Consider the following 10,984-nt stretch of genomic DNA (forward strand, 5'->3'; position numbering starts at 1 on the left):
CATGATCTGTAAAATTTGTTGACAACTGGATCTTCGTGTGCCATTGGCCAGCCAAAGGGCTGGTTCTTCTGAAGGACACAAGCAAAGACAAGCAGAATCTCAGAATCTTTATAAAGTGGTTAGAATCTGCTATATTAGCTGTCTACTTTAATGGAAATTCTTATTGTTTTGTGCAAAGGAACTTATTTTAATTAGAATCATACCAGATAACTAAAAAAATTATGTGATAGGTACGATATATATTATCATGGATTGGAACTCCTTAAATAAAATTGAAGGATTCATTTAGGATAAAAATGTTCCCCAATTTATTGAGAAAACAGTCCCTCCAACACAGAAGATACACTAGCTGACAAGATTTACATAGTGGGTTGTTTTTTTTTTTCAAGAGAGCCTGACATTGTACAAAAAAAAAAAAACCCTAAAAATATTTAATGGATTTAAATTTAATAGTTTTAAGTCACTGTGTTATAAGCAGACAATTCTGGATTTCTGTTGTAGGGAAGACTGTCATAATCATACAATGATAATGATTTATCCACATTTGGCAAAGTGCTCATCAATAATATATAGAAATTAAATTAAGTATAAGATATTAGATAAATACTTTAAGGACTATTACCCATTCATTTCTCTTGTTTTATTTTCCAAGTCCTATTCCTGTATCATTTTAGATAACCAGAAGATATATCTAGACTTTCTTAGCTAAGCTCACAGTCCATTGTTCTTACAATTTTTCTTGGCTTTTAGTAAGACTTACAAGAAACAGTTAAAAGATGGATACATGTTCTTCTGCTGAAAAAATATGTTAAATTTTCCTTAGTATGGAAGTTTCTAAGAAAACATTTTTATTCTGTAGAACTTGGCATTTCTGTTTATCTTACAGTGAGAAACATGTAAACCCATGTGGTTTCATTTTTACTTTGATTCCCCCATGTTCAAAATAAAATTGAGTGTTCAAATATAGTAATTATTGCATCTAAGTTCTTGGAAGAATTCTTTCTCTTTCTGTCTACTGCCCTCATTTAATTTTACAAGTACAATGGCCTGAGTGTCATGATATTTAATAAGGGTTTGTTTTTAAAGCAATAGAAAAAGAAATGATAATAACATAATATGATAGAGGTGTTAACTAATGCTATAGTGGTAATCATATTGCAATATGTAAATGTATCAAATCAACATGTACATCTTAATTACACAATATGCTATGTTAATTCTATCTCAACTTTTAAAAAATTAAAAATGAAAACCAATAAATTTGTAAATCATCTAAGATCATTTGTGTAGTTGACATGGTGAAAATTAAAAATAAACAAATAAATAGTAATAAAAAATTTTAATTCTAAGACCATAGGCTACAGATACCAAGAGAACCAAGAATACACTCGATTTGTGATAAATGTGATTAGAGAAACTGAGTAAGCACTGCCAAGCAATTGATATTCAGAGATTGAATGCAAATATTAGTGAACCAATAGGACTTGATTTTGTAAGAGAACAATAGGACTAGTAATTACCATGGAAATGTATAAAAATGGTTGTAATGAGATTATTGATTTTTTTACTTTCTCCAAACACGTTTGTAGATTTCAATATCCCTTGAGTGATTTTTCCCTCTTTAAATCTACACCCAAAACTTACCATGAGGAAAGACTAGGCAGTAAAACCAATTCTTTGCCCCGAAGAATGCTTCTTAGTAAAATGGAAAACTTGTTACTAGATGGCTCCATCAATATGTGTCTTATGATAGCCTATGTTATCCCAGCTTTAAAGTCAATATTAATTTAGAGCATCCAAAAAAATTGCTGCTGTTTTTTAAGAACAAAATAATAGCATTACTGAACTTTTGTAACTTTAATAACACATTATAATACAACTTCACACTTATAAAGTCACATTGTGTTCAACTTCAAAATAATAAATCACATCAAAATATGAATATCATTTACTCCTTACAAATGAAAAGATGTGATTTATAATGTCATGCTTTGAATGTAAGGGCAGGATACCTTTATCAATCATCTAAATAAGCTACATTATTTAAGAGCTTTTTGAAGGCAAATACTTTGAAAACATTTTGCTATTTGGCTTTCCTAAACAATGAAAACTTCGTACACTATCTCAACTACCCATACATCCATATTTTGGCATAACAGGCTTTGTCTATTGATTGCTTGATATTTGGAGGTATATGCCTCATAATAATTCTCATTTTGACAGCATACTGAAAACGTCAGGAAAAAAACAGAAGACTAGTGAGCCTAGGAATAAATCATACTAAACGGTTAAGTCTTATAAGCTTCCCAGGCTTTCACATGCTAGGTCATTGGGTCATTTATATCTGGAAACAGAAAACTATTTGTCCTGTGGACAAAATCTGATACACCACCTGCTTTTGTAAATAAAGTTTTGTTGGAACATTGCTGTGCCCATTTTGTGACATTATCATCTGTGGCTGCTTTCTCATTACAACGGCAGAGTTGAGTAGCTGTGGCAGAGACTTACGGCCCTCAGAGTTTAAACTATTCACTGTCCTTCCTTTTACAGAAAGTGTTCACTGATGTAGAGCATCTTGGGAATGGAGCCTTCATTTTTTTTCAGTGATAGTTGCTTTAGGAAATTTTTTCTTAGATTCCAGGAACAGAATAAAGCAGTCATTGCCTTTCTGTTTAATAAACATATTTTGGACAAGAAGATAGCATATTACAGTCCTAGATATTAGGGTGGTAACTCTGGTTCCTGACCACTTTTTATTATGTACCCGACACTATACCAAGACTTTTACGTGGATTAATTCTCACATCATTGCTTAGAGGTTGTTGTTCTCAGGTAAAATTATTGTATTAATGGCCCCAAGTAATAGCCTCCCTTTGTGCTGTAACTTTGTAGTTTCCCTCCATTTTGACTCTGGGATAATCCTGTGAATTTCTTTAGCAGAGTAACACTAGCTAATTCTGAGCCTAGTCTTCACAATCTTAAAGCCCTGCCATTGATATGAGGACTAATCCAGGTTAAGAGACCATGTACAACAGAGCTGAATAACCCAACTAAAGCTATCCTAGACCAGCCAATCCTCAACTAACCTACCAGCTGAGAGCACCTGCCTGAATAAGTCATGCTGAGATCACTCAAGTCCAGCCCAGAACATCAGATCAGCCCAGATAACCCATAGAGCCATGTGAAATAACAAATGATTATGCTACTAAGTTTTTAGATGATTTGTTACACAGCAAGGACCTACTGATGCAGTATTATTTTATATCCAACCTTCCATACAAGTAAATTGAGGCAGCATTGGTTAACTAGTTTGGTTAAGAATGAACAGATAATTAATGGAGAAGGCAGGATTAGTAACCAGTAATCAAACTCCAGAGACTTTAAAAACCATTAAGATCAGGGTAAAGGAAACTATATCTGAAATGAGTGGGTGTAAGGACTCCTTCCTATTTCTTACTGGTGAAATGTGGTTGGAGGAGATTAGACAGATCCTATTACCACCTCATCTGTGAGAGTCAGTAGTGCAGGGACTAGTCAAGTAATAGCATTGTCTGACTGAGAGGCTGACGGATAAAGCAATATGTTCCATCCTTGCTGTAGTAATAAAACTCCTGAAACGGTCCGTAAAGCTCAGTAGCCAAAGGGGAAAAGTAGATGAGCCACATGGAGATGCAGCAACCGTCCCAGAGAGGAGCTGGAGCTAATAAATCAGAGGTGGACACTTGGTGCTGAGAAACTTACACTGACAGAAGTTTGCTAAGCAGAAATTCGCCAATAAATTTCATATTTTGAGTAAAAACATATACCTTATTATACTCAATGTGAAATAATAGGCAGGAAACAGTACAGAAAGATTCCCTTACTGTTTTCTTTATGATTGCCAGAGCATCTTTTCATTGCCTATGTGAAGTGAACTTTTCTTTGTTTTTTTGTTTGTGTGTGTGTCTGTTTTTTGTATATTGGGAATTCTGTGGGAAGTGAGTATGATGGTAGAGAATGTAAAGCAAGGTCCAAACTGCAGAAATGGAAGGAGAAAAGAAACCCTGCCCCACAAAATACCATGAAAATTTCCCCAGTCATAAACAAGGCTAAAGAGACACCTGTGACCTACCTCCTAGGTGGAACCAAACAATGAATCTTGCACAGTGTAGTCACTTCCTTTGTGGATTTAATAGGAAATTAAAACCTAGACTTTGTTTCACATGTAACAGTATCTGATGACAAGAGCTAAGCAATTTTTCTAATAGTGAAAAACAAAATAAAACAAAACTGGAGGCACTTTAAATGTCCACTGAGTAAATATTGAATAAATAAAAATTGTGATATTTGTGCAATGGAATAATATTCAGCAGTGAAAATAAAGTAACTCTATCATCTAAGTGAATGGGCACAAATTATATTAAATAAACAAAGTAGATGGCAAAGTGTATGATTTCATTCATTAAAAAAATTAATAAACATAAAATTAAATACTGTTGCTTAGGGATACAGACAGGGGATAAAACTCAAAAAAGGAATGGCCTACCTCTGGATGTGAAATAAAGGAGTTGCTATTTGGGAGAGTTGCTTGGTGCCTCAAAAGCAGTGATAATTAGTTCCTATTGGGAGAAAAATATACCCATGTTCATTTAAAAATACTATATATGCCTTACGTATAAGCTACATGTAGTGTAGATTCAACATGTAATAACTGTAAGATAGTGTCTTCTCAGGACTGATTAGTACATTTGTTTCCATAATAAACTACAACTTTCCTTGGTTCACATTGCCTTCATATGAAATGGTGTCACTGACATTCTTATGTGAGTGACAGTGGAATTGGGACTCTTCATCCATTTTCAGAAATTACCTGTAAAAACAATCTTTGGTCCACAAACACTGAACTGAAGGTATGCCAAGATATGAGTCCATTTTGATGCCTGCATGTCAAGCACATCATAATAATTTAGTTTTCTTTGAGACATCTTGAAAATGAAAGTGATGGAATATTGAATTAAAAATAGCAAAGAACATGAGACAGTCCGTTAGTAGGTTCAGTGTGCGTGAAAGAAATGGAAAGGCTTCCAGTAATATAGCTGGGCTTTACATCGTAATAAACGCATGACAAGGGTCTCTTTGTTGCCTCCAGAAACTACAAAACTCTATCGCCCTGGGCAGGGTGGGTCCTGCTCTGAGAGCCGCTGGGCGGTGACAGGAATAGCTGCATAAATGATGAAGATTGTGCTTGCTCCCAAACTGCTGAGGACACTAGATATTGATTATATTTTCTTGCCTCCATGGCAAATCCCGCCCCCTCCTTTTTTTCCTGTGTCTTTTTTGGTCCTTATTGTTCCTCTCTCAAAAGCATGAAGAAAAGATCACATACACACACTCCTATACATGAAGAAACTCTGCAGAAGTGCTGGCACACTCAGAGAGGAGCACAGGTCTTTTCCGGCACTGGAAGTTGAGCCAGGCTGCTGGACAAATCTGATAGAAAAGCATTCCCTCTCACAATGCAGTTCTTGCAGAATTTGTGACAGCTGTCTAGAGTAGCCAAGTGTCTGAGAGGAGAGAAGTTTTCTCTAATAAGAAAGATTCATTTATTGTTACCAAATGGTAAAGGGAGATGGGAGGGATTAATTAGGAGCTTGGGATTAACAGATACACACTACTTTATATAGAATAAACACCAAAGTCCCAATGTATAGCACAGGGAACTATATTCAGTATCTTATAATAACCTGTAATAAAAAAGAATCTGAAAAAGATATATAAATAACTTAATCACTTTGCTGTACATCAGGAACTAGCACAGCATTGTAAATCAAGTATACTTCTCAATAAATAAATGGAAAGAAAGGAAGGAAGGAGAGAAAGAAAGAAAAAGAAGGAAAAAAAGAAAAAGAAAAGGCTTAGGGACAGGCTTCTAAGATCCCCAAGCATTCCACACTATCTCAAAACTCCTTCCAACTTCAATTTTGAAATCAGAAGGTGCAGGAAAAAAAGGTACTTTGGAGGGCAGAAGGGTAGTTTATGATGTTTCTCTTTTGATGGATTACCTGCTCTCTGGTACGGCAACTGAGAGAGACTGCAAGGTTACGGGGAACATAAAGCGAAGAAGAGCAGTGGCATTTCCTGAATTCTACACAGGTCCTGCAGCTTTGATACATGACTGCCCTGCACAAGGCCATCAATTCTCTGTGCAGCACCACACAGAGTAGAATATGTAATTTGTATGATTATAGTTATCATTATTACATCAAGCTGAACAACATTTTCAGCTCTGTGAACTAGAGGGGAGGGTGTTGGATTCAGACTGACAAAGAAAGAGTGCAAAGAAAGAAGAGAGTTTTAGAAATTCCTTTTATTCTCTTTTCTGCTGGTTTCCAATTCTTGACAATGGAGTGTATACCTGGGCTGTAATCTGATAGATTCTGATTATGGCAAGTGGGCCAAGGAATCCGCATTTTATAAGTACTCCCAGGTGATGCTTAGGAAATATTTAAATGATGCAAGACTGAATACATTATGAGATTTAATCCCTCAAAATCATCTATCTCTTTACTCTAAGCCTGATGTATATTGGTTAAACTATTGGATTTTGTTAGATTATTGGATACAAGTTCCTTGAGTGACAGGACTATTTGGTTCTCCTGCCCCTAGAAAAGTGCTCAACATGAAGGAGGCATCAATCAATAAGTACAAATTTATTGCATGGGGCTATGCATACTCTGAGTCAACGTTATTGCTATACTTTAGTTGCTCTTGGACATTAGCTTCTCTATGTGGCATCAATTTTGGGAGCTGGAAGTACAAGATTTTCCTGTAATGTCATGAGTAATGTATAAAGGAGGCTCATCGTTTGTTCCACAATCTTAGATTGCGATTTAAGAAAATGTAGTGTAGATTTATTTAAGGGTGCATCTCCTAGAAGTAAAATTAGGCCCCTGCTTCTCTCCTTAGAGCATGGATCCCATTGACAGCAGCTTTATGGGCGTTATCTTTCTTAGTAACAAGGGCTAAATTTTGATTTTAGATACGAGTTTTAGACAGATCAAAAGAATATGTCCTCTGTGCATTTCTGGAATTTCCTGTTCTACAAGAAGAATTAATATTATTAATAAAATGGAGGTTGCAATTAAATTTTGGAAAACAAGTCTCTGAATTGGTAAAAGTCAAGGAATGTTGCAAACATTTCAACTTTTGGATTTGAACTGAATCAGTTAAAGCTGGCCATCTTCAACATGGGACTAGGCCTTCCTAAGCTGCTGACTCTTGCATATCAGCATGTCATGTCTTTTTAAAATGTTTCCCAGTAACATTTGGGAGTCCTATTGAGGACTCCATAGGGAGTATAGGAGATGTATATAATGAATAATGTCAACAAGAAGAAAAACTTACATCATTATGTCATTTGAAAACATCTACTATACAATATTTTGAAAATTCAAATGAAACAAACCTCTGAAAGCATTATAATGTTAGGTCACTTGAAAATAGATCATTTCAACTTGCTTTGCTGGATAAATGAATGGAGATGAATTAATTTCAAAGAGTGAATTTTCTTATTTAGGAAGATGAATTCAAAGGTCAAAACCGAACTGGAATATTAAAATTATGGAAATATTAGTAATATCTACTATGAGCTTAAATGAACATCCAGACAATCCATAGCATAGTCAGTTATGTAAAAGTTGAAAGCTGTGGCCACCGTGCAAGATGTGATATCATGTAAATTTTATTTTTCAAAATTTGTTGTATATATTATATGTATATGAAGTTGTAATTGATGTGTATGATTATGCGTCAAAGAAAAGATATAGGGCCTTGAGCTTCATACAAAATGACATTTTGATTGGTTCTAACATTAGGTAGAGACATTAGGGAAGATGAATAAGATTTAGCTCCACTAACGACTAGATTTGAATGACATGCTAGAGGAAGATCACTAACATTTCTGTTTAAATTATTTTGTTTTTGTCTTTTGCTGTTTTGTTGGTTTACCTGTTTGTTTTCTTAGTCTACTTCCTGAAAAAGTGCTGTTATTACTTCTAGTATGAGGAGACCAGGCTACTCCCAGTGAGAAAATCTGAAATGTGTGTTCTTCTTTGTGAATGATCAAACCTAACATTGTGCTAAACAGTCAATGACTCTTTGAAGGTGCTTTGCTCAGTATGTTTCTTAGCAAAAGTTGAAATTGTTTCAGTCCATGGAGTAAGTTAGTTTAAATTGTTTCTCAGGAAATGAAGATAGCTTCTTTTTATACAGTCTGTAACAGCAGTTGTCTCTTGATGGGTGAAATTGTAGCTGCATTTTGTTTTCCTTCCTTTACATTTTTACATTTTACACACATGTGCACACTTGCACATACATATTTCCTTATAATGAATGTTATACTTCCTTTTTAAAAGAAAATAACATTTTTTTTAAAAAAAGAATGAAAAATAGTCTCATTATACAGAATTAAAGGATAAAATTGCTTTTGTCAAAACAGTATTCTATCTAGATAATGCTGTGACTGTTCTTGGCAACTTTTATTGAAATAAAAGTTTATTCGTGTGTTTAAAAAATGGTTATTTAGCTCTTATCAAGTGCCAGGCACTGGTCCCAGGTGCTAGGATGTAGCAACAAATGAAGGGAAGCTCCTGATATGGAGCTCATATCCTTGTGGATGATAGACAATAAATTATGTAATATATCTGGTGATGACAAATACTACGAAAAAAATAAACAGGGTGAGGGGAAGGGAGTTATGCAAAAACTGCTACTTTGTTAGGCTGGGCAGGGAGTCATGAATGTATCTGAATAAATAGGGGCATTCCAGTAGAAACCTGATTGAAGCAGGTGAGCCAAGCAAATATCTCTGGGAGGAACTTCAAAGGCAGAGTCACTGAGTGCAAGTAGCCTTGGCGTTTTCAACATCAGGGAGGCAGGGTGGATGGGGTGGACTTTGAGAAGGAAAGTAGTGCAGAACATAAAATCCAGCTGGTTAGTAGAAAATCAGATTATATGGAGTTTTAAAGACCATAATGTTTTGAGTAAGATGAAAAGTTGCTGGAGGTTTTGAGCAGAGATGATGTTCTGTTTCCTAATTAACAGGATCATGCTGGCCACCGTGTGGACAATAGACAATAGCAGGAAAGAAGTGAAAGCCAAAAAGCCAGGTGGAACCAATGAACCGTTCAGGTGAGGCGTGGTCTCACTTTCCAAGTTTCTTGGGTATGGAGAAGTCCTCAGCTTTTCTGAATGTTTTGTATCTCATGAGATTTCTTCTGTGGCCTAAATGGAAGTCTCATTTGGTTACTATCCAAAGAACCTATGAACAAAGCTACCAGCCTTGGCTTGAAATTATCTCCAACTTATGGCCTATAATGAAAAAAAGAATTATAAAATTTGACCAAAAATATTCTTTCAATTTTATTTCCATCATCTTGTATATAATTCTGCCCTATTGAAGGGACATTTTGAGAGGATACATATTAGCATCTAAATGATTTACCTGAAAGTCTGTTATACCTTTTCAGGTCTAAAACTGATTTTTATTCCTATGAATAAAATGGGGGAGAAGAGAACAAAAGGTCTTAGATTATGAATTTGGAATTGTTGAATCTTATCTCTGCTGGAGGCGATGTTACTCATATACAAGGGTCAAGGGAGTCCAGAAAACTAATGCAGAAATAAGGGCTTAACTCTAAGGAAAATTTACATCTAATTTTGAATCTCTCGTTGGCAGCATTAAAAAAGAGAAATGAAAACAAAGAGTAGAAAAGGGGAGATTAGATAGCAGAGTACATTGTTTACTTGCCTTTGCCTCCTGGATTTTCATTCTTTTCTTTTATCTCCACAGGCCTGAGGAGTTATTGGCACCCATTTCATTTGTCTTTCTCCAGGTTTAAAATTGAGGTGATGAGATGGAGTATTACCTGTGTGCTTCAGAACATCCACGAGTGACATGTGATAGTTGCCTGGGAAACTAAGATGAAATTCTACAGGCCTTTTGAAATGCTTTACATTTGAGAATAAAGCTCAGCTGAAGTTTAAGCAGCATACTGACAGTGAGTATTGATCTCTCATATTATCTGTTAGGATATTTGAGCCGTAGATAACAGAAAACCCCCGACTCAAAGTGGTTTAACCAAGAAAGAAATGTCTTATCTAATGTATCTAGAAGTCCAGAGGTAGAATGGGCTCCAAATGTGTTGTAATGAGAAGCCTAATATAATCAAAGATCCAAGTCCTTTTCTTATTTCTCTTCTTTGTACTCAGCTACCTTCTGAGGCTGGTTGTCCTCATGGTTTCAAGATGGCTGAGCATGACAATCTGAGCACCGTTAAGTTTTATTTACTGCTAGTAGGAAAGGAAAGGGGAGATTTCTCCCTTGAACCTGGAAAACATTCTTTTCTTTAATCTGATTGAGAAAAATTAATTCACATGTCCACATCTAGACTAAGGGATGCCATTATCTAATTGGCTCAAACAAATCAAAATCCCCCTTGAGGACTAGCTATATTGTGAATCTCTGAACTAAAAGGGCTTCTACTAGGAAGAAAACAAGAGGGAATTGGGAATTAGCTGTCATATATATCACACAATGGGGAGACAACGCTTAACAACAGACATTACACTGGAAAAACTTTCAAAGAATGGGGTCTGCCCCCAAGTTTTGTTATCCTAGTCCTTGTCATCGATCGTGTGGATACGTATCTCCCTCACTCAAGATAAAAAGAGAAGGAGAAGGAGTTCTGGTGAGTCCAGTGTTTGTCCTTTCTGCAGTATTTTGAAGCACTCCATTAAAGAACTTAGAAATAGTCACTTTGAAACATAAGTGATTCTAAGGCTTCATTGAGTATCCAAGAGTCAAACTCCATGAATATTTGTGATGTTACAATAGTAGTTTATTGCTTATAGTTTCCTGTGTTCTGAATTCTTTAACATACTGGTGGTAATTTATTTCAGCATCTATATTAGCTATACCTGTAGATATCGGTATTAGTAAGCAATA

General features: G+C 35.4%; 1 long non-coding RNA gene across 1 annotated transcript in view; it reads left to right on the forward strand.

Moving 5' to 3' along the window:
* LOC116154394 (uncharacterized) overlaps positions 1 to 10,306 on the forward strand; it is a 437,010-nt gene extending 426,704 nt beyond the window's left edge. The window contains exons 5-6 of the long non-coding RNA XR_004138287.2: positions 9,082 to 9,168; positions 9,830 to 10,306. This is a non-coding gene — a long non-coding RNA (uncharacterized LOC116154394). The remainder of the gene's footprint in view (positions 1 to 9,081; positions 9,169 to 9,829) is intronic.
* The last annotated feature ends 678 nt before the right edge of the window (positions 10,307 to 10,984 follow it).

Source organism: Camelus dromedarius, chromosome 2 (genome assembly GCF_036321535.1).
Source record: "Camelus dromedarius isolate mCamDro1 chromosome 2, mCamDro1.pat, whole genome shotgun sequence".
In the NCBI taxonomy this organism is placed as follows: domain Eukaryota; kingdom Metazoa; phylum Chordata; class Mammalia; order Artiodactyla; family Camelidae; genus Camelus; species Camelus dromedarius.